General features: G+C 53.8%; 1 long non-coding RNA gene across 1 annotated transcript; it reads left to right on the top strand.

The window, feature by feature from the left end:
- Window positions 1-1,524: 1,524 nt before the first annotated feature.
- LOC135190257 (uncharacterized) lies at window positions 1,525-13,098 on the top strand. The gene is made up of 2 exons (XR_010308464.1): window positions 1,525-1,745; window positions 6,449-13,098. It is a non-coding gene; the product is annotated as an uncharacterized LOC135190257 (long non-coding RNA).
- The last annotated feature ends 12,762 nt before the right edge of the window (window positions 13,099-25,860 follow it).

The following is a 25,860-nucleotide window of genomic DNA, read 5'->3' as shown; positions in this document are numbered from 1 at the left end:
TAGCAACTAGATAAGCAAAGGTTAACAAACCACAGGCTCATATTCCACGAAACTCTCTCTGATGCAACATTGCTTAAGGTCATTTTGACCCTTAACTCAGTACTTTTCCCCTTTATACATTCTGAACCCATGGCTTATGTTCTAGTATGTCAGCACTAAAAGTCCTACCATTCCCAACAGTGTGGGGGTTTAGATGGAAATGTGAGTGGGGCAAACACAGAAAGTGGGGTTTAGAGGTGCAGTGTAGGGTTTGGAGGGCATGGAGATGCTTGAGGTGGCTGTGTGGGGATTCAAAGTGCAATGTGGGAGTTCAGCAGTACAGTGTGAGGAGTTCTGGGGTGTTGTAAGTGTTTAGGTGGCAGTGTGGGGGTTTAGAGATGCGGTGGAGTTTAGCAGTGGGGGAGGGGGGACGCAGTGGAGCGGGTGGGGCACTCACAGTCTTTGGCTGAGTTTCCCTTCATGAAGATGAAGCTGAGGATGACCATCAGCTGCCCCAGCTTGGTCCTCTTGCTGTCGCTGGGGTGGGTGGAACACAGAGCAGTCAGCAGGGAGGAGCAGCTCCCCTCCCAAAAAAATAATCCCTGGTGGAAGTCTCCCAAAACAAATCCCCCCTCCTCCCCAAAAAAGCTCTTCCCCTAGGCGTTGAGCAAGCTGTTGGTGAGGATGGAGATGTGGTACTTGCAGTCCACCTCCACCAGCTCCAGGCAAAAGACCTGCTGGATGGTGTTCTCAAAGGGTTAGGACGGTGGGGGAGATCCCCTGGGGGGGGGCGGGCGGTCCTCTCCCAGTCCTTTACCGCCCTCTTAATGGGGAATCTCTTCTGGTCTTTGACAAGCAGGAACTGGACCAACTGGAAGGGCTAAAAATAATCCTGGGAGAGGGGGGAGGGTGAGAGGGAGGAGGAGAGCACGAAGGGACGGAAGGACAGCAGGGAGGGCCAGAGGGAGGAAGTGCCTCGCCCCACCTTCCGGTTCAAGTGGTCCCGGGAGTGCCTGGCCACGTTCCTCAGCACCTGGCTGGGCTTAGGCCCCACTACTCATCCCCGTCCTCACTCTGTGTGGACACAAGGAGACGATGCTGTGGAGGGAGAGCCCTCACTCGGGGCCGGGGGACAGAGAAGACAGGTGACGCTGTGGAGAAAGAGCACTCACCCGGGGCGCAGAGAAGGGAGGCGACACAGCAATCCCACGCCCATAGCGGAGACTTAGGCGAGCAGGAGCACACGTCTGAGCGCCGCTGCCCTTTTTGTACCTGCGAGAGCCCCAAGTCTCTGCTGCGCTTCCCCGGGACCTCTCTCACCGCTCAGATGAAAGAGAAAGAAGCTCTGGCAGGAGCACAAACCTTTCCCTGCCTCTCCGCCTGCCTTCCCTCCTCGCTTACCCCTCAGGGAGCTGCCGTTAAAGGGCCGCGGCTGCCAGCACGAACTCGAAGCGCCGTACCGAGAGGAACCGGAAGAGGCGCGGGGAGGGGGAGGGGAGGGCGGGGAGGGAGGGGAGGGCGGGGAGGGAGGAGGGGGCGGGCGGAGGCACTGCGCAGGCGGCAGCGGCGCGGAGTTTCCTCCCCTTCTCCTGCCCCATCCTGCCCCGCGCGGTGCATGCTGGGAGTTTCCTGCCCACAGAGGAAACGACTCAGGAGAGGTTAACCTTACAGCGTCCATCCCCCTCCCCTTATACACCTTCCTCACGCCAGATAGATGTTTCTATCGCGATAGAGAGAGGGACTACCCTAAAGAGCTTCCGGAACTGGTAGGCAGTGGAAAAAAATGTTTAGTTTGGCACTTTTTGCCTCAAAACGGCTGCGGGGAGGAGGGCGGGAAGGGGTTGGAGTGTGGGGAGTGTTTCCTCAAGGCACAGGCAGTTCAAGGCACTCGTGTAGGGCATTCCCTACACACATTCCCAAGAGGAGGTTTAGGAGAGGTCTCCACCACCCCCAGATAATTTAAGCCCGGGTCCTGTCCTCTCCCCTACCTGGGGATATGGGAAGGACAGCCTTGAGGTGTCTCTGTGAGGGCTGAGGGGGGGTCAAGCGCCGTCTGGGGACTCTGGGAGGGTATGAAGGGAAGGAGAGGTTAGAAAAGATGCCCTAGAAGGCAGCAGCCACCTCCTAGTGCTTCCAGTTGCCCCCTGTAGGGCATCCACCTCACTCCTAGTCCCCATTGCACGGCAGGGACCCGTTCAGGCAGCAGGTGAAGACCTGGGGGTATACACACACAAAGTGCCCCCAAAATACACCCTTAGCCCCCCCCAAGTGCCCCTTTTAAGCCCCCCCAACCTCAGCCCTTCAAGTGCCCTCTAAAAGTCCCCCCAACTGCCCCCCAAGAGCCACCTTTGGCATCCTAATACCCTCCTAGCCCCAGAAGTGCCCCCCCAACCTCCCATCAGCCTCCTAAGTTCCCCATAAAGCACCCCCGCAAACCTTCAACACCCCTCACAGCTCCCTAAGTGCCCCTTAAAGCCCTCCAAAACCCTGTCTCAATCTTCCAAGTGCTGCATAAAACCACCCAAGCCCCATCTCAGACCCTCCAAACCCCTCTGAGCCCCCACTAATGCCCTTTACTCCTCACCTCCCAACACCCTCTCAGTCCACCAAATGCCCCCTAAATACCCTCTCAGCCCCCCCACGCCCCCTCTCAGTTCACAGTGTGTTCCCCTCAGCCAACCAAATCCACTGTCAGCCTCCTTAATCCCTAGTCCTAACCCCTAGCCCCTAACCGTAAACTCTAATGCTAACCCTGTGAACCTAACCCTAAACCCTAACCCCTAATGCTAACCTCAACCCCTAATGCTAACTCCTAACCTAACTCCCTAAACCTAGTACCTTAACCCTAAACTCTAAACTCTAACCCTGTAACCCCCTAACTCCTAAAACCCTAACCCGAAGAACCTAACCCATTAACCCTAACTCCCTAACCCCCTAAACCTGGTACCGTAACACTAACCCTAACCCAAACCCCTTACCCTAAGCCTAACAGCCTTACCTTAATCCCTGATCCCTAACTATAAGCTGCAACCCTAACCCTAGCCCACTGGCCTCCTAACCCCTAACTCTTTCTAACTCACTAACCCCATAAACCCTAACCCATGAACCCCCTAACCATAACCCCAAACCTGATCCCTGAAATTGTTTTGCTCTGTGCATCACTTCAGAGAAAAGTTCCCTCTCCTGAACTGGCAGTGCAAGGGCTGAAATGGAAATCCCTTTCTGGAGCTGTCCTTGAAACTGGTGCAGAGAACAAAGCAATTTGGGGGTAGCCTCTTGCAGGTGGCTCTTACATTCCAGTAGTCCAACAGCAGTCTCACAGCAGGCATGCGGGCGACTAGAGGGTAGAAGATTAAGGCAAGTGTCTACCATGAGACTGAAGGACATGCTCAAAATGAGATTTACAGTTCAGGCCTAGCACATTCATGTCACTGTTTAGAGTTGCACAGAAGCAGTTTTCAAGCAGAGACCATTCTGGGCTGAATAGCAGCAGTGTGGACATTTCTAGTGTGAAAGATAAAGGAAGGAGGCTACCCACAAAATTCCTTTGCTCTATGGATGAGGTTGAAGGAGAGGCTCAAAAAGAGACTCACAAGTCAGGCCTATCACATTCAGTTCTGGCGTGGGAATTTCAGAGTCACAGAATGTCAAGGGCTGGGAGGGAGCTCATCCAGTCCAACCCCCTGCCACAGCAGGACCACCTAGAGCAGATCATGCAGGAACACATCCAGGCAGGTTTTGAATACCTCCAGAGAGGGAGACTCCACAATGCCCCTGGGCAGCCTGTTCCAGTGTTCTGTCACCCTCATTGAAAGAGTTCCTCCTCATCTGGGTCAGGGCAATGACAAGCACAGATACAGGCTGGGCAGTGACTGGCTGGAGAGCATCCCTGAGGAGAGGGACTTGGAGGTGCTGGTGGGTTAGAAGCTCAACAGGAGCCAGCAGTGTGCATCTGCAGCCTGGAGGGCCAACCAGATCCTGGGCTGCATCAGAAGTGTGGCCAGCAGGTCGAAGGAGGTAATTCTCCCCCTCTACTCTGCTCTGGCGAGACCTCACCTGGAGTACTGCATGCAGTTCTGGAGCCCCCATTACAAGAAGGATGTGAATGTGCTGGAGCATGTCCAGAGTAGGACCACTGGGGTGGTCAGAGGGCTGGAGCAGCTCTGCTATGAGGACAGACGGAAAGAGTTGGAGCTGTTCAGTCTGGAGAAGAAGAGGCTCTGAGGTGACCTTATTGTGGCCTTTCAGTATCTGAAGGAGGCTACAAAACAGCTGGGGAGGGACTTTTCAGGTTATCAGGGAGTAACAGGACTGGGGGGAATGGAGCAAAGCTGGAGGTGGGGAGAGTGAGGCTGGAGGTGAGGAGGAAGTTGTTGAGCATGAGAGTGGTGAGAGGCTGGAATGGGTTGCCCAGGGAGGTGGTTGAGGCCTTGTCCCTGAAGGTGTTTAAGGCCAGGCTGAATGGGGCTCTGGGCAACCTGATCTAGGGTAGGGAGTCTCTGCCTATGGCAGGGGGTTGGAACTAGATGATCCTTGTGGTCCCTTCCAACCCTGACTGGATTCTATGATTCTGTGTTTCCATGGAACTTCCTATGCCTCAGCTTCCACTCCTTGCCCCTTGTGCTGTCATTGGGCATCACCCAGCAGAGCCTGGCTCCATCCTCCTGGCACTCACTCTTTACATCTTTATGAACATTGATGAGTTCACCTCTCAGGCTCCTCCCAGCCCTTCCACTCCTTTCATCATCTTTGTGGCTCTATGCTGAACTCTCTCAAGCAGTTTTATGTCTCTCTTGAACTGAGTGCCCCAGAACTGGACACAGTACTTCAGATGTGGCTTCACCAGGGCAGAGTAGAGGGGCAGGAGAACCTCTCCTGACCTACTCACCACAGCCTTTCTAATCCACCCCAGGATATCCTTGGCCCTCCTGGCCACCAAAGCACACTGCTGGCTCATGGTCAACCTCCCACACACCAGCACCCCCAGATCCTTTTCCCCTTCACTGCTTTCCAACAGCTCAGTCCCCAACCTCTGGTGCTCCCTGCAATTGTTCTTTCCCAGGTGCCAGACTCTCCCCTTGCCCTTGTTGAAGTTCATTCCATTTCTCCCTGTCCAGCTCTCAGCCTGTCTGTCTGGATGAATGGCAGCACAACCCTGCAGTGTCTCAGCCACTCCATCCAGCTTGGTGCCATCAGCAAACTTGCTGACAGTGTCTCTGTGCCCTCAGCCAGATCATAGATGAAAATATTGAACAGAGCTGGTCCCAGTACTGACCCCTGAGGGACCCCACTAGCTACAGACCTCCAACTAGACTCCATCCCATTGACCACAACTCTGTCTTCTTTCCTTCAATCAGTCCCCATACAGCTCACTCCCTGGTTCACCCAGACCACACTGCCTCAGTTGAGCTGTGGGGATGCTGTGGCAGACAGTGCCAAATGCTTTACTGAAACCAAGATAAACCACATCCACTGCTCTGCCATCATCTGTCCACCTGATGATGTCCTCATCAAAGGCTACCAGGTTGGTCAAACATGACTGCCCCTGGGTAAAACCACGTTGGCTGCTCCTAATGATCATCTTGGCCTTGATATGCCTAAGAACAGAATTGAGGAGAAGCTGCTCCATGACCTTTCCAGGGATGGAAGTGATGCTGACAGGTCTTTATTTGCCTGTGTCCTCCTTATCATTTTTGCATACTGCACTGACTTTTTCACTCCTACAGTCCCCAGACAGCTTTCCTGTGCTCCATGTGAGAAAAACTTGTTTGATCCGATCAATTTGTGGCAAGAGGCCACAGACGGGGGGAAGGGGGACTCTGAATGGAGCTGCACTCCTCCTTGCACAACCATCACAAAAGTAGGCAGTTGGCTTAAGATAATAGAGTAATAAATAATTAGAAACTAGAAAGGTTGGTGGAGGAGGGAGGCAGGTGGAAGAGACAGCCTCTGTGCATGAGCAAACAGAGGAAGAGCCATACAAAGGACACTACTAGTTTGGAGTTCATGGAAAGGACACTTGAGGAAGACCTCTTACTTCATCACTGAAGACCACCAGAGGGACCACCGGGTAAAAAGAGACGTGTGGAAGAGACACCTCACGTTCTTGGAACTGATAAGGAAAACCCAAACTTTTCTTTGAATTAGTAATGAATCTGTAATAGAACAGGATCTAAAAAGAGAAGACTGAAAACAAAGGCTGTGCGTTGGGGCAGAGCAGAGCCTCCCTGCGTACCCAGGCCTGTGCATTGCTTGATTCCTGTGACTCTATTAAAGCCTTATTTTGCATGAACGCAAGTTTATGCCTTTCATTTATGATAAACTGGGGGCTCGTCTGGGATACCACTAGATCCTGAAGGTTCACCTACAGGAGGGGTGCCCCACCTCTTGGTGGCTCCCTGGGAAGGGCCGGTCAGGGCTGGTGATATCCTAAACTCAGCGGGGATCAACCAATCCATTTTTTTTTTAGCTCCCTGATGAGGCTGCAGCCATTTTTAAGCCCTTAATTCTGTGCGCATGGACCTGAGCGAAGACGACAGTGTCGTGAGTATTGCGGAAGCCCTTCGGTTGGGTGGGATTCGACTGCCTGGTGTGGAAGAGCCTGTTTGAGACGGTGTCTGACTCCAAAGTGAGTGTGGAGGTCTTCGCGGTTCCAAACTCCCGTGAGAGACTTGGCCAGTGAAGGACCAAAGCAATTCCTATAGGATTCGTGGGTGGGTTAAAAGAGGGTCATTTAACCTCCTGCAAGACACTCTTTAGGCAGTCAGGAAAGATGGGTCAAACTATACTAAGGACCCAAGACCCTAACAGAGGGAGCGAATCAAAGTTACCAGATTATTTCCCCAGATAGCCTGTTGGGTTTAATGATTAAATATTGGAATGATAGGGGCCCCAGAAAAGGGAAAACAAAACCGAAATTAGTCCATTATTGTATGATAATAAGGCCAAAGGAACCAATACATCCACATGTTTATTGGCCTATGTTTGGGTCATTTGAGGACTTTGGAGGGTTTGTCAAGCCCTGGTAGAATATGTGAGCAACAAGAAAATATGTAGCCTGGAGGAGGGTGAATATGCTGACCTCTGGGAACTATCAGCAGAAAGGTTATAGCGCTGTATGCTCTAAAAGCAGAAAGAGACAGAAGGGAGAAGAGGGAGGAATGGGAGCCCTTAGATGACTTACTGCCCAATCCAGCCCCCCCCCCCACCTCGCTGCTGCTGCTTCAGCCCCTCCCCGCCTCTCCCCCTTGCTGCCGCAGCCGCTTCAGCCTCTCTCTCTTCAGCTTCCCCTTTTGTGGTGGCTCCAGCCCCAGTGCCGCCCACTAGAATGAGGAATAGTACAAGGAAGAATGTAGGAGCTGACCTGTATCCACTAAGGGAAGTCCCTTTAGGGGGCAATCAAGGAGGGATAGGATTCGTGGCCGTACCATTGAGTATGACTGATGTAAGAAATTTTAAGAAGGAAATGGGAACGATATTGGATGATCCCTTAGGGGTGGCTGAAAGACTAGATCAATTTTTAGGTCCCAGCACATACACGTGGGAGGAAATACAGTCAATTTTGGGTATCCTATTTACCATCGAAGAGAAAGGGATGACGAGACAAGCAGGAATGAGAACATGGGAACACCAGAATCAGAATGGCCCCTGACAGAGATCAGAAATGGCCAAATGTGGATCCCCATTGGGATCATCAGCAACCCTTTGGAAGGCAGAGTATGAGAGACCTAAGAACCCTAATTATACAAGGAACAAAGGAAGTGGTCCCCTGAGGACAGAATATAAACAAGGCCTTTGAGGAAGAACAAGGAAAAGATGAGTCTCCAACATTATGGATGGAAAGACTAAGAGTTTACGAATGTATTCAGGAATAGATCCTAATTCAGTGGCAGGGGTTACTCTCCTAAGGACACAACTTGTGGCCAAAGCTTGGGAAGTCATTAGAAGGAAACTTGAAAAATTGGAAAATCGGCAGGAGAGGGATTAGAGGAGTTAGAGAAGCCCAGAAAGAATAGGTCCGAAGGGACGCAGAAAAACAGAAAGCAAGAGCTAAGATCCCTGTAGCAGCAGTAAGGAAGGGTTGGAAAGTACAAGCTACAACTAAAGAATTAAAAGGGACAGGGCCCAAGGGGCCTCTGGAGAATCAGAGTGCAAGAGAAAGAGAACCTCCTGTGTGTTATTATTGCAACAAGAGGGGACATATCCAGAAATATTGCCACAAAATGACACAGGGTGAGAAATTATTCAAGGAAGATTAGAGGAGTCAGGAGCTATATCTTTTGGGGACCCCACCATCTACAGAGCCCTTGATAAAATTATTAATAGGTCCCCATAAGGAGGAAGTGGAGTTTTTAGTGGACACAGGAGCTGAGAAGACCACCATTAAAAGAAATAGAAGCAGAAGATAAAATTTGTCTGAATGATTTGTTATTATTACTGGAGGCAGAGCATAACCTACTAGGACAAGAAAACTGGGGATTCAGAGCGAGGGAAATAAATTCCAGGTGAGGATGTGCACCCTAAGGCAAAGGGATGGAGAACATATTAAACCCCTCTGTGTGGTCTGATGGTCAGGAGATGGGGAAAACAGAGATGGATCCCATCGAAATACATAGAAGGGATTCTCAATGTCCAATCAGAATAAAGCAATATCAAATTTCCCAAGAGGGACGTAAAGGACTCAAACCAATTGTAGATAGATTGTTACAACAGGGGCTCTTGGCACCTTGTATGTCCCCACACAACACTCCAGTCTTACCAGTTAAGAAGCCAGATGGCTCCTTTAGGATGGTACAGGATCTCAGAGTGGTAAATCAGAGGATAGTCACTAAACTCCCTGTGGTAGCAATCCCTCATGCCCTATTAAACTATTTGCCTCCAGAATTTCAGTGGTACAGTGTAATAGACCTAAGGGATGCCTTCTGGGCTTGTCCACTAAAGGAAGAATCAAGGGATTACTTTGCTTTTGAATGGGAAGATCCAGAGGCAGGGAGAAGACAACAATTGAGGTGGATGGTATTACCTCAGGGATTTACAGAGTTCCTCAACTTATTTACTTATTTGGTCAAACATTGGAGAGATTATTAGAGCAGATGGTGTTTCCAGAGGGGACAAAATTGTTGCAGTATGTGGATGACTTATTGATAGCAGGAAAAACTGAAGAGGCAGTCCGAGAAGCCACCATATAGACTCTATTTTTTTTTTTTTGGAGCAAAAGGACTTAAGGTATCAAACAGAAGCTACAATTTGTGGATCAAGAAGTAAAGTATTTAGGACATTGGTTGAGCAAAGGGGAAAAAGAAACTAGACCCTGAAAGAATATCTGGGATCTTGGGGATTAAGACTCCAGAAAATAAGAAGGAAGTCAGACAGTTATTGGGACTTCTTGAGTATTGTAGACAGTGGGTAGAAGGATATAGCAAAAGGGTAAAATACTTACTAGTTATATAACCCAATGTGTGGAAACTTACCCAGTGAGCAGAGCAACTGCACATATGGTGATAAAGGTATTATTGGAAAATACAATACCAAGGTATGGGGTAGTGCAACATATTGATTCTGATCAAGTGACACATTTTACCTCAAAAATAATTAGGAAACTATCAGAAACCTTAGGTATTTCATGGGAATATCACGCTCCGTGGCACCCCCAGAGTTCAGGGAAGGTTGCACAAACACTAAAATTAAACACTAAAACAACAATTAGCAAAATTAATGTTGGAAACTCAATTACCATGGATTAAATGTCTGCCTATAGCATTATTAAACCTAAGGACGAAGCCACAGAGCAGCACAGGACTTTCCCCTATGAAATGCTATAGGGAATGCCACATTGGGCTGGGATGGCCATGGGTAACAAACTGATAGAGGATAAGAACATATAGAAGTATGTCATAGAAATCTTCAACAGGCAAGATGAATTACGGGAGATGGGGATGCTAGATCAAACTCCACCTCTGGGGTTTGCAATCCATAAAATTAAACCTGGTGATAAGGTACTGATAAAGACTTGGAAAGAAGAAACTCTGTTAACTATGTGGGAAGGCCCTTTTCTTGTGTTGTTCACCACAGAAATGGCCATCAGCACAGCAGAAAAAGGACGGACACATGCCTCGCAAGTAAAAGCACCTGTCCAGGAGTGGCAAGTGACTTCGGACCCAGGAGAAACAAAAGTGACACTAAGGAGGCAATAAGATAAGCACTGGTGGAATGTCTAAAAACTTATCACTCCTAGGGGACTAATTGGGACTTCATAACCAATACTCAAAACTGGCAACAGGTGTTGAAATTGTTAAAAACAGGGGGGTTGTTTAGTGGGGAAGAGTTTTTGTTTGGTTTTGTTTGTTTGTTTGTTTGGTTTGGTTGTTTGTTTTCTTTTAATTTAATTTGTGACACATATTTCAGGAAAAGCAAAAAGGGCAGTGAGAGGCACCCAAGGAAATAAAAAGAGGGCAGGACCAGAGTGGGAACCAGTGCTGTGGCTGAAGAAGGTCTGCCGAGGGCTGCAACCCCTCTGGGCTGTGATCGCCGAGTAACACGGCCCTGACCGCACCTCTCCTGTGCATATTTGGGTTAAGTCTCCTAGCCATGGGACATGCCCAGAATTGCAGTGACTGCATCACTGCAACTCGGAGGGGCAAAATTGTTTCTCAAACACTGGTGTACTGTACAATTTATGAGTGCAAAGGACAAAAGTTAGATCCTTGCTATCAAAACCAAACAGAATATGCCAGGTGTAATGAGAAGGGAAAAATCACTTGTTATGATCCAAAGGAAGTTCCCTATCTATAGTGGGTAGAAATAAGGGCAAATGATGGGAAAGGAAAATTGTCAGGAAGAAGCCAAATGGCCACTGACTGCAGCCAACCCCTTTGGGTAACTTCTGATGCTTGCCAGGCTACTGACAACGACGGTGCTTCAAATGGTGGGAACATGGGGTGGGCAAGGAAAATACATTTTGCCCAGAGGATCCTGGCCAAAGCCGCCAGTATCGTAGGGAAAATCACAACATTTGGTATTTCATTCATTTTGTCATGAAACAGAATCAGGAGTTAGGTATGGGATTCCAACAGTTGCTAAAAATCTTTTTGTAAATTTGGCTGAGAACATTGCAAAATCATTGAATGTAACCAATTGTTCTGTCTGTGGAGGTACCAATCAAGGAGATCAATGGCCCTGGGAATCAGTGGAAGCCAACATCTCTGATCCTAACACCTGGAAAGTGGAGAGAGGTAATAGAAAGCAGCAGTGGGTCCTACAAACCAGTAAAATTGGAAGGAGTTGCTGGCAGAGACTGGGTGATGGTCAATTTGTGGGGAATTTGGAATGTGAAGGGGGTTATGAGTGGAATAAAGCTAAAAATCCATGGGAAAGTTGGGGCACTCCTCTGGAGATGCCATCCAAATTGAGAAATTGGACTAATGGTAGCACAATCATAAAAGGGTGGCCATCCATGGGTGGATATTATTGGATATGTGGGAGAGTAGCCTATGCTCACCTACCCAAAAATTGGGTAGGATCATGTGTATTGGGGACAATCAGGCCCAGCTTCTTCCTGTTACCTATCTCCAAGGGAGAAAGATTAGGCGTTCAGCTGTACACTGAGACTGATGAGTTAAGAAGGGCCAGGAGGGATCTCCAAATAGGAAACTGGAGAGACAAGGAGTGGCCTCCCGAAAGGATCATTGCCTATTATGATCCTGCAACATGGGCAGAAGATGGATCTTGGGGTTATGGAACCCCAATCTATATGCTTAATAGAATAATTAGACTGCAAGCAGTAGTAGAACTAGTAGTAAACAAAACTGGAGATGCCTTGAACCTGGTAGCGAAGCAAAATACCCAAATGAGACCTGCAATAGATCAAATAGATTAGCATTAGGCTATTTACTAGCTCAAGAAGGATGTGTGTGTGGGAAATTCAACCTAACCAACTGCTGTCTGGAAATAGATGATGAAGGAAATGCTGTTAACCAACTGGTAAAAGAGATGAAGAAAATTGCTCATGTCCTGGTACAAACCTGGAATGGGATAAACTTAGGGAGTTGGTGGGATAAGTGGGGGTGATTGGTTTACTAAATTGTCTTTAGTGGGAGGGGGAGTACTGATTGTAGTATTAATTGTACCCTGTGTCATTCCATGTTTTGTAAGACTGATCACGATGGTTGTGCAAGGAATGCAGGTAGCTGTTGTACCCCATAACCCAGAAGAAAGAACCAAACCCCAACCTAAAATGATTATTCAAGCGACTAAAGAAAGGATAAAAGATGGAGAGTTAAACTCTCTAGAGCAATTAATTGCCAGATTTGAAGCTAGGACATGAATTAATCTGATCAAAAAGCAAATGGGGGATTGTGAGAAATATGTTTGATCTGATCAATTCATTGCAAGAGGCCACAGAGAGGGGGGGAAGGGGATCTTTGAAAGGAGCTGCACTCCTCCTTGCACAACCATCACAAAAGTATGCACTTGGCTTAAGATAACAGAGTTATAAATAATTAGAAACTAGAAAGGTTGGTGGAGGAGGGAGGCAGATGGAAGAGACAGCCTCTGTGCATGAGCAAACAGAGGAAGAGCCATACAAAGGACACTACTAGTTTGGAGTTCGTGGAAAGGTCACTTGGGGAAGACCTCTTACTGCATCACTGAAGACCACCAGAGGGACCACCGGGCAAAAAGAGACATGTGTGGAAGAGACACCTCCCATTTTTGGAACTGATAAGGAAAACCCAACCTTTTCTTCGAACTAGTAATGAATCTGTAATAGAACAGGATCTAAAAAGAGAAGACTGAAAACAAAGGCTGTGCGTTAGGGTAGCGCAAAGCTTCCCCACGCACTCCCCTCAGGCGGAGTCGGCGCCTCTCGGACGGGTTCCTGGTGGCCTCGGCGGGCTCCGATGGCCCTCGCCAGGCAACAGCTGCGCCACCGGCGCCTTGTGCCTTGGACTCCCAGCGTCGTGAGGCTTGGAAGGGACCTCTGGAGGTCAACCAGTCCAGCCTCCTGCTCAAGCGGGGCAAGCCCAGCGGAGCAATGGCCAGCTGGGCTTGGAAGCTCTCTGCACAAGGAGCTTCTCCAAGTGCCAGACTGTTGGATTTCATTAAATTTCTCCCTGCCCAGCTCTCCAGCCTCTCTGAAGTCTCTCCACTTGGGCTGTTTGCTGACCTTTACTGCAGTGCGGGTGGTCATCTGGTACGGTCCCTTTCACTTCTCCTTCCTCCTCACAAGTCTTTACCATGTAGCCAGTCCCCATACTCAGCGGGAGGCGCAGGACGATCCAAGCCCTGACTTGCCTGGGTAGCACTCTTTTTTTTTTTTTTTCCCCCAGTCGATCTTGCCTGCTTCTGTACTTCTGTTATGTGTTGACCCAAAGGCTGTTCCCCTGCTTGTGAGAGATCTCCTGCTCTAGTTCATGGTTGGGTTCGGATTCTCAGCAGAGCTAAGGGGAGTACCTTGTACCGATGGAGATTAAGTTCTTGACTTCGTGTCGCTATTTCTTGCCTTGCCAGGTGGTTCTTTTCTTTCTCTTCACCCAGCCGCTAGCCTGTGGCTGACAGGGAGCATGCAGCTGCCAGTCAATGCCCACATCTGTGCTAATTTGCTGGACCGTTTTGGAAGAAAATCGTGTTCCCCTGTCAGGTGATACAATTGCTCGCACTCCAAACGGTGCTAGGCTCTCCTTCAATAGAGCCTTAGTGACTTCCCAGGCTTCATGGCTCCCGCAGGGGCAAGAGTCTGGCCATCCCGAGGACGTGTCAGCCAAGACCAAGAAATACCTGTGCCCCCTTCCCTGGGGAGTCCTGAGAATTTTCTTTGTCACTCCTGCCCCGCAAAGTTGCCCTTCCCTGTTGTTCCCACGCGTATCCTAAGAGAGGTGTTTGGACTGCTCCTCAAAGGCGTTTCACATTGCTGAGAGACTCGTGTAACTGTGGTGTGAAGAATGCAGCTTTCCGTCCTTCTGCTTCGGAATTGACAGAGGGCATCTGCTCCCCAGTGGCTCTGAGTCTCTTCTTCCCTGCTTACCTTCCACAGTGTATTAATATGGTACCACAATTCAGCCATCAGGAATATGCGTCCACCCATTTGATCCTTCCTGTGCTTTTCAATCAGAAATCAGCTTAAGGTCCTCCCTGCAATATTTAACTGATTCTGGTTTCGCTTCGGGGAGCTGAATGTTGCCCGTGGGAATGAGCGCTAAAGCCTCTGTCCCAGGCTGCTCTGCAGCCATTTTAGCTTCTCCATCAGCCAATTTATTTCCAGGTTCCTGGTCGCCGTTACCTCCTTGATGCCCCTTGCAACACATCACGGCCGCCCTCTGTGGTAACTCCGCGGCCTCTAATAAGGTTCAGACTTCTTCTACGTGTTTTATGTGTTTCACTGGTGCAGTCGATAGGCCTCTTGCCCTCCAAATCACATGGTGAGCACGTGCCTTGGTGTGAGCTGGAAAGAGCTCTGGGCTGAGGCCGGAAAGGATTTACCCCAAAGGAGTAAATAAAGACACTTGCACAGAACTAGAGGTTAAATGCCATTTACAAAAGCAAAAAAATGACACAAGGTACCAAGGCAGAAGCATATGTACAGATTCAGAACCGATCCTGGCCTAGCCCTCCCCTGGCTAAGCCTCAAGACAGGCCTCGGTAGGCCTCCACCAGCCAAATCTCTCTCCATTGCACGAGGCCCACTAGGCCACAGTGTCCCACTCCGAGCACGACCAGTGAGGCCAGATCGGGCCTCAATGCCCCCTACCCAGAGCAGGCCCAGTATCCCTGTATGCCCCCAGGGGAGGCCTGGCCCAGCGGTTGGTGGTTCCCTGGGTTGCCAGAGAGAGTGATTGGCATTGGAAGCAAAGAGTTCCTCCTGTCTCCCCACTGTCAGAGTGGCTCTTCCTGCATGGGGAAAGCACAGAGGTGAGCAGCAGAGCTGCAAGGGAACTGCTGCAAGTTGGAAAGCAGGTGGGAAAGCAACTCTTGTGCAAGGGCATTCAAATTGTCACTGATTCCAGCCCTCTGTAAAAATAGGCTTCAGGAAAAGCTCTGTGGCATTTGTATGTCTGTGAGGTCTGTCAGACTGCAGGGCACAGAGGGGTTTGTGTCCTGTCTTGCTGTGCTGGACTGTAGCTTGCACTAAAAATGCATCTCTAGAAACAGGTAAGCTCTTGGCTGCACAAGTGAGGTGCCCAGAGCACAGGAGAAGCTGAAGCTACCTCTGCAGTGGTATTTCAGTGGCACTCCACTGCTTGCACTGTTCCTTCCCTAGCGGACAGGCCTGAGCTCACATCTGCATGCCTCACCCCACAACAGACCTGGGCACTGCCTGGGGAGGCCCAGCAGAAGACCCTGGCACCCCTGGCTGCACCCATGGCAGTGTGGCAGATGGAGCTCCGCTTGCCCCAAGATCACAAGCAGCACCATGCTGGAGAGAAAAGGGTGCTCTGCCCTTGCAGAGGAGCTGCTGTGCTGCACAGGTGGCCAAGAGCCCAAAGCACCCCTCCAGGGACTGCAGAGTGCCAGCTGTGAAGAGCCAGGCCACTGCCAGGGCTGTCCAGATCAAGTGCCAGTGGCATCTTTATTTCCATCAGCTCCTACTCCACAAGAAATCAATCCCTCCTCTGGGCTGCGCATCAAGGCCTGCACTCAGCCTGCTGCTAAGGCTGGACAGCTCCCCTCTGCTCAGCAGCCTGCAGGCCACGGGGCCCTGCCCTTGGTCTAGCTCTGCTCTAGGCACTTCCCTGCCTCTCTCCATACCAACTGCTCACTGTCAGGCAGGCTCCTGCCTCTCCACACCCAGCACCCTGCGTGCTTACCAGGATGTGCAAACGGTCACAGCTGGAGTCCAGCCTTGGAGAAGGTGTTGGACCTTGCAGCCAAATAAGGCCCTGACTGAGAGCAATGCCCACCCAAGGGACTTCAAGAGCAAACCTAAACCAGGGGTTTCTTTCATAGCAAATTCCAATGTCTTCTCAGTAAAACTTCCACACATTTAACATAGTTTGTATTTGCTTTATTTGAATATGCCAAAACCCAACTTTTTTCCCCCCAAAACGGTGAGTTGGCAACTAGGTTCATGCAGGTCTGCTCAGCACCACTGACAACATCACTGCAGCACAGCAGCCATTCATGTGTTTAGACAGAAAGAATAAATGACCTAGAGCTAAGCCACTCAAGGATCAGAAACACCTTTTTGTCCCTCACAGGCACCCAAAGGTTGCCAAATCTAACCCAGAATATGCCCAACTGCCTCGTTGCAGAGCACAACACACTGCAGCCATCCCGTTCCTTACGCCGGGGTCAGACAGTGGCAGAGCCTGTGGTTCAGAGCCACCTCTCCTGCAGAGCAGGCACCATCAAGAGATCTCCAACTGTCTGTGTTTCTTCAGAACAAGAATGCTGAGCCTGGCAGTAAGGGCATAACCTCACAGCTTCAGAAACCACTCCACAGAGAGAGGACATCAGCTCCTGCTGCCAGCTGCTGCTGCTGCTTGGCTGTCTGCTTCCACCTGGCACTGCTCAGGGCCTCCCTGATGGACCCTTCTCATTTTAGGAGGTGATGAAAGGGGAAACAAACTTCTCACTCTCCTCTTGAGTGCTCTCCCCTGCAGTCCCTGCGCAGGGTGGGCAGGTGGCAGCTGTGCCTCAGCAGGCTGCTCGCTGCCCCTTGCTCTCCCTTCCTCTCTGCCCTGTGCTTCTGCCTGCATGGAGGTCATCTCTCCTGCCTGAGCAGCAGCAAGAGCAGAGGCAGGGATCATTGTGAGGGAAGCTCAGAAGAAAACCCCAACAAATCCCCCTGCTTTGGCCTCCATTTGCAGTGCAGCTCTCAAGGCTTTTCCATTAGCAAATGCTGCCCAAGCTCCCCAGCTGGACTCGCCTTGCTCCATGCCAAGTGATGCTGGCAGTCACCAGGACACCCAAGGACTGCCCCACAGAAGCTGAGCCTCACCAGAGCAGGGTCCCCACCTGTCCTACTCACCAGCTGTGCTCCAGCCTGCTCCAGCTTGGACAGCTTCTGCCGAAGCTTCAGCACCTGCTTCTCCTTCACAAGCAGTTGGTGCCTCAGCAGCTGCTCCTGGCTCGGTGTCTGGGGCATTGCAGCAGCAGCTGCGGCAGAGGCACCAGAGGTGGCAGAGGGAGCTGCACTGGACTCCTCTGGCTGCAAACAGAACAAAACCTCTTACGCTGCAACTCCTGATGGAGTCAGGGAACCAGGGAACTCTTTGGGCTGCAAAGAACCCCCAGGGCCTCGGTAGGCCTCCACCAGCCAAATCTCTCTCCATTGCACGAGGCCCACTAGGCCACAGTGTCCCACTCCGAGCACGACCAGTGAGGCCAGATCAGGCCTCAATGCCCCCTACCCAGAGCAGGCCCAGTATCCCTGTATGCCCCCAGGGGAGGCCTGGCCCAGCGGTTGGTGGTTCCCTGGGTTTGCTGCCACTACGACTCAGACAACTGCTGCTGCTCTGTATTTATTGCTGACAAACGGGAGGCAGTGGTCAGAAAGGAGCCTCTGGATGCATCCTGAAGACGTGCCCCATCCGTCCGTCCGTCCATCCGTCCCTCCCTCCCTCCCTCCCTCCGGGTGTGGGGGGCAGCTGCGGTGCTGCTCCGGGCTCACACTGCTGCAGAGCGGCGCCTGTGGAGAGAAGAGACCGTGGGGCCAGCTGGCCGAGACAGTGCAGGGCAGCCAGCTGCGTGTGGGAGCTGGGGCATGGAGAGCTCCGTGCAGGAAAGAGGGCAGCCTGCAGCCCTTGCCTGGGCTCTGCTCGCCTGCCCATGGCCACCTCCTGGCCCTGACCATCCCAGCCTGCCGGCTCTGCCCGTGCCATGAAGGCTGCCTGAGCCTGGCTAACCCAGGGCCCCAAAGCTGGGCAGGACGTGCGAGCCACTGGCGCCTCAACGTGCCACAGTGAGAAGGGGTTTCAGAAAAGAAAGCCCAGAGGCTGAGAGGCCATTTGCAATATCTTCGAGCAGAAACCTCAGCAGAGTTTGCCCAGGAACTCAGTGGGCTCTCCCAGGTGGCCCAGCCCTGCCTGCTTCATGGCCAACAGCAGCCACCTAGTGCAGGTGTGTAGCACAGCACACCCCGGCAACTCACTCTCTCCTCCTCTTCCACACACAGAGAGCACAGCACAGCAGCATCCCAAAGAGTACGGAGCCCAGGACGGCCACGACACCTTCTATGCAGTACTTCTGGAAATCCTGAGCATCCCCAGGGTTTGTGCTTCTCCTGCCAGCCTCACCTGGAGGAAGAGTTCTGCGTTAGCGTGTCCTGCGCACTGCTGGCAGCCTGCTCTGATGCTGTCCAGCAGTGGGCACAGGAGGAGGAGAAGGGAGCCTGCAGGTACCCTGGGACTGATGACCTGGATGACCAAAAGACAGCAATTACCTGCCCCTGTTTTCTGGGCAGAGACTGGCACCTCGGGTCTGTGGCCTTCTTCCTGGAGCGTCTCTTTCTCCTTGGTCTCAGGGCCCAGCTCTGTAGGGAGCAAATCTGTCAGCGTCACTGCAAGGCACCGTTCCTCTGCAGGCACAGGCAGTCTGCAGGGAGCAAGGCTTCTCGAAGCACACCAGGGAGGCTTAGAAACAGAGCCCAGGCCTTTGGGGGCCTCCCACTCACTAGTCCAAACACCAAGCCACTCAGGGAGGGGCATGGAAGCAGGAGGCACTGCCCAGTTTACCAGGAGACAGCAGCTCCTGAGCTGTTGAGACCAGGAGGTTGCGGCGATTTGTTTCCACCCGGTTTGGTGCTTTTGGCCAGCTGGCAGATGGAGATAAATTACTGCCCGCAGAGAGGACAAGGAGAGGGTGAGCTGGGGAAAGCACCCTTTGGAGAAGCACTTCACATCGTGGCAGCTCTACCACACGGGAAGAGCAAGAGACACACAGGCTAGGCTGAAGTGCCAGGTCTGGCAGCCACATTCTAGGCACTTTCCCAAGTGGCAGTGAAGAGCCCAGAGTGCCTCAGAGCGAGAGGAACGGTACAGGCACGTTCTCTAAAGCACAGCTGGCATCAGAGAGCTGAAGCAGCCGAGAGTCACTGCACAGCTCTGCACTGCACCGCTGACACTCACCGTAGGCTGATCCCTCCAGGTCCTTCAGGATTGCCTTTAGGATTTCTGATGTGTGCTGGTAGGACTTTGCTTTTGCAGCCACGGACTTGGCTCTCTGAGGGCCTGAAGGGAAAGTCCCATGTTAGCTTTGGCCCAAGGAGGAAGCTGAAGCTCACTCTGCCGTGGGAAGTCAAGAGGGACCACTTACCCCTGGGATGCCAGGTGGGCTCTGGCACAGGACCCAGCTGAGGAGATGTGGATGCCCTCCCCATGCCTGCATCTGCAACTAAACAGCAGCGTCTCACCTCAGAGGCTGTGGCAGACACTGTCCTGAGCCAACAGCAGGACACTGAAGGGAGCACCCTGACCCAGCGCACACACACAGCGGGGTCACCTCGGTCGCATTTGGGCTTTGAGCTGACAGATCTCAAAGGCAGCCCAAAGCCATACACACACACACGCACACACACACGCACGCACCCACCCACCCCCCGCCGACACCTGTGTGAGTGCCAGCCCCGGAAGACAGCTGTGAGGCTGCGTCTGTGCCGCCTGCAGCCCCAGCTGTGGGCAAAGGCAACCAGGGAGCTCCCAGGAGACCCTTCAAGGCTCTCCTGATAGGCAGGGCAGTGAAGGCCAGGGGACCGGGTGAACTGCCGTCGCCCGCCCCACCTACCTGATCCCTCACTTTGCCAAGGCACAGCCTCAACCTCCCAGCCTAACAGGGGCACCAAGAGCAGGAGAAGGGCGAAGGACACGGCTCGCTGAGCCTTCACCATGTTGTGCTCACTACCAATGCAGCTGCCACTGCTGCTGCTCACTAGCACTGCCGGAGTGGTGCCCTTGCTGCAGCTCTGCTATGTCCCCGGGCACTGTGATGTCACAGAGCACCCTGCACTCAGCAGCGCCGCAGCGGGGCCCGGCTCCGCGCCGCCCGCTGCTCCAGCTCCCGCCGCCGCTCCGTGCCCTCCCCGAGCGCCGCCGCCAACCTGCAAAGGCTTAGCGCCGTCAGCGACTCGCCGCGGGCTGCCGGCCCGCCGAGGACCGTTGCCGCCTCCCCGCTCTCGCCGCCGCCCGCAGCCCGCATGAGCCTCGGCGGCCCGGCCCGGCCCGGCCGGGTCCTGTCCGCTGTACGGCGCCGCTCTGAAGACAGCGCTCACAGCCGCGTTGCTTGTGGTCCGGCCAGGACCTGCGGAGGAGGGCGCTGAGGGGCAGGGCGGCAGCGGCGCCGGCAGCACCGGGCGCGTCGTGCCGGCGGTCCCGGGCTTGCCGACGCCTTCCGTGACGAGCCCGCGGCCCTCCAGCCCCGGGGGCACTGCTGCTTCCTCAGGCGGAGTCGGCGCCTCTCGGACGGGTTCCTGGTGGCCTCGGCGGGCTCCGATGGCCCTCGCCGGGCAACAGCTGCGCCACCGGCGCCTTGTGCCTTGGACTCCCAGCGTCGTGAGGCTTGGAAGGGACCTCTGGAGATCAACCAGTCCAGCCTCCTGCTCAAGCGGGGCAAGCCCAGCGGCTTGCCCAGCGGAGCAATGGCCAGCTGGGCTTGGAAGCTCTCTGCACAAGGAGCTTCTCCAAGTGCCAGACTGTTGGATTTCATTAAATTTCTCCCTGCCCAGCTCTCCAGCCTCTCTGAAGTCTCTCCACTTGGGCTGTTTGCTGACCTTTACTGCAGTGCGGGTGGTCATCTGGTACGGTCCCTTTCACTTCTCCTTCCTCCTCACAAGTCTTTACCATGTAGCCAGTCCCCATACTCAGCGGGAGGCGCAGGACGATCCAAGCCCTGACTTGTCTGGGTAGCACTCTTTTTTTTTTTTTTTCCCCCAGTCGATCTTGCCTGCTTCTGTACTTCTGTTATGTGTTGACCCAAAGGCTGTTCCCCTGCTTGTGAGAGATCTCCTGCTCTAGTTCATGGTTGGGTTCGGATTCTCAGCAGAGCTAAGGGGAGTACCTTGTACCGATGGAGATTAAGTTCTTGACTTCGTGTCGCTATTTCTTGCCTTGCCAGGTGGTTCTTTTCTTTCTCTTCACCCAGCCGCTAGCCTGTGGCTGACAGGGAGCATGCAGCTGCCAGTCAATGCCCACATCTGTGCTAATTTGCTGGACCGTTTTGGAAGAAAATCGTGTTCCCCTGTCAGGTGATACAATTGCTCGCACTCCAAACGGTGCTAGGCTCTCCTTCAATAGAGCCTTAGTGACTTCCCAGGCTTCATGGCTCCCGCAGGGGCAAGAGTCTGGCCATCCCGAGGACGTGTCAGCCAAGACCAAGAAATACCTGTGCCCCCTTCCCTGGGGAGTCCTGAGAATTTTCTTTGTCACTCCTGCCCCGCAAAGTTGCCCTTCCCTGTTGTTCCCACGCGTATCCTAAGAGAGGTGTTTGGACTGCTCCTCAAAGGCGTTTCACATTGCTGAGAGACTCGTGTAACTGTGGTGTGAAGAATGCAGCTTTCTGTCCTTCTGCTTCGGAATTGACAGAGGGCATCTGCTCCCCAGTGGCTCTGAGTCTCTTCTTCCCTGCTTACCTTCCACAGTGTATTAATATGGTACCACAATTCAGCCATCAGGAATATGCGTCCACCCATTTGATCCTTCCTGTGCTTTTCAATCAGAAATCAGCTTAAGGTCCTCCCTGCAATATTTAACTGATTCTGGTTTCGCTTCGGGGAGCTGAATGTTGCCCGTGGGAATGAGCGCTAAAGCCTCTGTCCCAGGCTGCTCTGCAGCCATTTTAGCTTCTCCATCAGCCAATTTATTTCCAGGTTCCTGGTCGCCGTTACCTCCTTGATGCCCCTTGCAACACATCACGGCCGCCCTCTGTGGTAACTCCGCGGCCTCTAATAAGGTTCAGACTTCTTCTACGTGTTTTATGTGTTTCACTGGTGCAGTCGATAGGCCTCTTGCCCTCCAAATCACATGGCGAGCACGTGCCTTGGTGTGAGCTGGAAAGAGCTCTGGGCTGAGGCCGGAAAGGATTTACCCCAAAGGAGTAAATAAAGACACTTGCACAGAACTAGAGGTTAAATGCCATTTACAAAAGCAAAAAAATGACACAAGGTACCAAGGCAGAAGCATATGTACAGATTCAGAACCGATCCTGGCCTAGCCCTCCCCTGGCTAAGCCTCAAGACAGGCCTCGGTAGGCCTCCACCAGCCAAATCTCTCTCCATTGCACGAGGCCCACTAGGCCACAGTGTCCCACTCCGAGCACGACCAGTGAGGCCAGATCGGGCCTCAATGCCCCCTACCCAGAGCAGGCCCAGTATCCCTGTATGCCCCCAGGGGAGGCCTGGCCCAGCGGTTGGTGGTTCCCTGGGTTTGCTGCCACTACGACTCAGACAACTGCTGCTGCTCTGTATTTATTGCTGACAAACGGGAGGCAGTGGTCAGAAAGGAGCCTCTGGATGCATCCTGAAGACGTGCCCCATCCGTCCGTCCGTCCATCCGTCCCTCCCTCCCTCCCTCCCTCCCTCCGGGTGTGGGGGGCAGCTGCGGTGCTGCTCCGGGAGGCTCACACTGCTGCAGAGCGGCGCCTGTGGAGAGAAGAGACCGTGGGGCCAGCTGGCCGAGACAGTGCAGGGCAGCCAGCTGCGTGTGGGAGCTGGGGCATGGAGAGCTCCGTGCAGGAAAGAGGGCAGCCTGCAGCCCTTGCCTGGGCTCTGCTCGCCTGCCCATGGCCACCTCCTGGCCCTGACCATCCCAGCCTGCCGGCTCTGCCCGTGCCATGAAGGCTGCCTGAGCCTGGCTAACCCAGGGCCCCAAAGCTGGGCAGGACGTGCGAGCCACTGGCGCCTCAACGTGCCACAGTGAGAAGGGGTTTCAGAAAAGAAAGCCCAGAGGCTGAGAGGCCATTTGCAATATCTTCGAGCAGAAACCTCAGCAGAGTTTGCCCAGGAACTCAGTGGGCTCTCCCAGGTGGCCCAGCCCTGCCTGCTTCATGGCCAACAGCAGCCACCTAGTGCAGGTGTGTAGCACAGCACACCCCGGCAACTCACTCTCTCCTCCTCTTCCACACACAGAGAGCACAGCACAGCAGCATCCCAAAGAGTACGGAGCCCAGGACGGCCACGACACCTTCTATGCAGTACTTCTGGAAATCCTGAGCATCCCCAGGGTTTGTGCTTCTCCTGCCAGCCTCACCTGGAGGAAGAGTTCTGCGTTAGCGTGTCCTGCGCACTGCTGGCAGCCTGCTCTGATGCTGTCCAGCAGTGGGCACAGGAGGAGGAGAAGGGAGCCTGCAGGTACCCTGGGACTGATGACCTGGATGACCAAAAGACAGCAATTACCTGCCCCTGTTTTCTGGGCAGAGACTGGCACCTCGGGTCTGTGGCCTTCTTCCTGGAGCGTCTCTTTCTCCTTGGTCTCAGGGCCCAGCTCTGTAGGGAGCAAATCTGTCAGCGTCACTGCAAGGCACCGTTCCTCTGCAGGCACAGGCAGTCTGCAGGGAGCAAGGCTTCTCGAAGCACACCAGGGAGGCTTAGAAACAGAGCCCAGGCCTTTGGGGGCCTCCCGCTCACTAGTCCAAACACCAAGCCACTCAGGGAGGGGCATGGAAGCAGGAGGCACTGCCCAGTTTACCAGGAGACAGCAGCTCCTGAGCTGTTGAGACCAGGAGGTTGCGGCGATTTGTTTCCACCCGGTTTGGTGCTTTTGGCCAGCTGGCAGATGGAGATAAATTACTGCCCGCAGAGAGGACAAGGAGAGGGTGAGCTGGGGAAAGCACCCTTTGGAGAAGCACTTCACATCGTGGCAGCTCTACCACACGGGAAGAGCAAGAGACACACAGGCTAGGCTGAAGTGCCAGGTCTGGCAGCCACATTCTAGGCACTTTCCCAAGTGGCAGTGAAGAGCCCAGAGTGCCCCAGAGCGAGAGGAACGGTACAGGCACGTTCTCTAAAGCACAGCTGGCATCAGAGAGCTGAAGCAGCCGAGAGTCACTGCACAGCTCTGCACTGCACCGCTGACACTCACCGTAGGCTGATCCCTCCAGGTCCTTCAGGATTGCCTTTAGGATTTCTGATGTGTGCTGGTAGGACTTTGCTTTTGCAGCCACGGACTTGGCTCTCTGAGGGCCTGAAGGGAAAGTCCCATGTTAGCTTTGGCCCAAGGAGGAAGCTGAAGCTCACTCTGCCGTGGGAAGTCAAGAGGGACCACTTACCCCTGGGATGCCAGGTGGGCTCTGGCACAGGACCCAGCTGAGGAGATGCGGATGCCCTCCCCATGCCTGCATCTGCAACTAAACAGCAGCGTCTCACCTCAGAGGCTGTGGCAGACACTGTCCTGAGCCAACAGCAGGACACTGAAGGGAGCACCCTGACCCAGCGCACACACACAGCGGGGTCACCTCGGTCGCATTTGGGCTTTGAGCTGACAGATCTCAAAGGCAGCCCAAAGCCATACACACACACACGCACACACACACGCACGCACCCACCCACCCCCCGCCGACACCTGTGTGAGTGCCAGCCCCGGAAGGCAGCTGTGAGGCTGCGTCTGTGCCGCCTGCAGCCCCAGCTGTGGGCAAAGGCAACCAGGGAGCTCCCAGGAGACCCTTCAAGGCTCTCCTGATAGGCAGGGCAGTGAAGGCCAGGGGACCGGGTGAACTGCCGTCGCCCGCCCACCTACCTGATCCCTCACTTTGCCAAGGCACAGCCTCAACCTCCCAGCCTAACAGGGGCACCAAGAGCAGGAGGAGGGCGAAGGACACGGCTCGCTGAGCCTTCACCATGTTGTGCTCACTACCAATGCAGCTGCCACTGCTGCTGCTCACTAGCACTGCCGGAGTGGTGCCCTTGCTGCAGCTCTGCTATGTCCCCGGGCACTGTGATGTCACAGAGCACCCTGCACTCAGCAGCGCCGCAGCGGGGCCCGGCTCCGCGCCGCCCGCTGCTCCAGCTCCCGCCGCCGCTCCGTGCCCTCCCCGAGCGCCGCCGCCAACCTGCAAAGGCTTAGCGCCGTCAGCGACTCGCCGCGGGCTGCCGGCCCGCCGAGGGCCGTTGCCGCCTCCCCGCTCTCGCCGCCGCCCGCAGCCCGCATGAGCCTCGGCGGCCCGGCCCGGCCCGGCCGGGTCCTGTCCGCTGTACGGCGCCGCTCTGAAGACAGCGCTCACAGCCGCGTTGCTTGTGGTCCGGCCAGGACCTGCGGAGGAGGGCGCTGAGGGGCAGGGCGGCAGCGGCGCCGGCAGCCCCGGGCGCGTCGTGCCGGCGGTCCCGGGCTTGCCGACGCCTTCCGTGACGAGCCCGCGGCCCTCCAGCCCCGGGGGCACTGCTGCTTCCTCAGGCGGAGTCGGCGCCTCTCGGACGGGTTCCTGGTGGCCTCGGCGGGCTCCGATGGCCCTCGCCGGGCAACAGCTGCGCCACCGGCGCCTTGTGCCTTGGACTCCCAGCGTCGTGAGGCTTGGAAGGGACCTCTGGAGGTCAACCAGTCCAGCCTCCTGCTCAAGCGGGGCAAGCCCAGCGGCTTGCCCAGCGGAGCAATGGCCAGCTGGGCTTGGAAGCTCTCTGCACAAGGAGCTTCTCCAAGTGCCAGACTGTTGGATTTCATTAAATTTCTCCCTGCCCAGCTCTCCAGCCTCTCTGAAGTCTCTCCACTTGGGCTGTTTGCTGACCTTTACTGCAGTGCGGGTGGTCATCTGGTACGGTCCCTTTCACTTCTCCTTCCTCCTCACAAGTCTTTACCATGTAGCCAGTCCCCATACTCAGCGGGAGGCGCAGGACGATCCAAGCCCTGACTTGCCTGGGTAGCACTCTTTTTTTTTTTTTTTCCCCCAGTCGATCTTGCCTGCTTCTGTACTTCTGTTATGTGTTGACCCAAAGGCTGTTCCCCTGCTTGTGAGAGATCTCCTGCTCTA

The sequence above is a fragment of the Pogoniulus pusillus genome, chromosome 35, assembly GCF_015220805.1.
Source record: "Pogoniulus pusillus isolate bPogPus1 chromosome 35, bPogPus1.pri, whole genome shotgun sequence".
NCBI classification, from domain to species: domain Eukaryota; kingdom Metazoa; phylum Chordata; class Aves; order Piciformes; family Lybiidae; genus Pogoniulus; species Pogoniulus pusillus.
The sequence above is the reverse complement of the archived record's forward strand: the minus strand, read 5'-3'. Positions and strand labels throughout refer to the sequence as shown.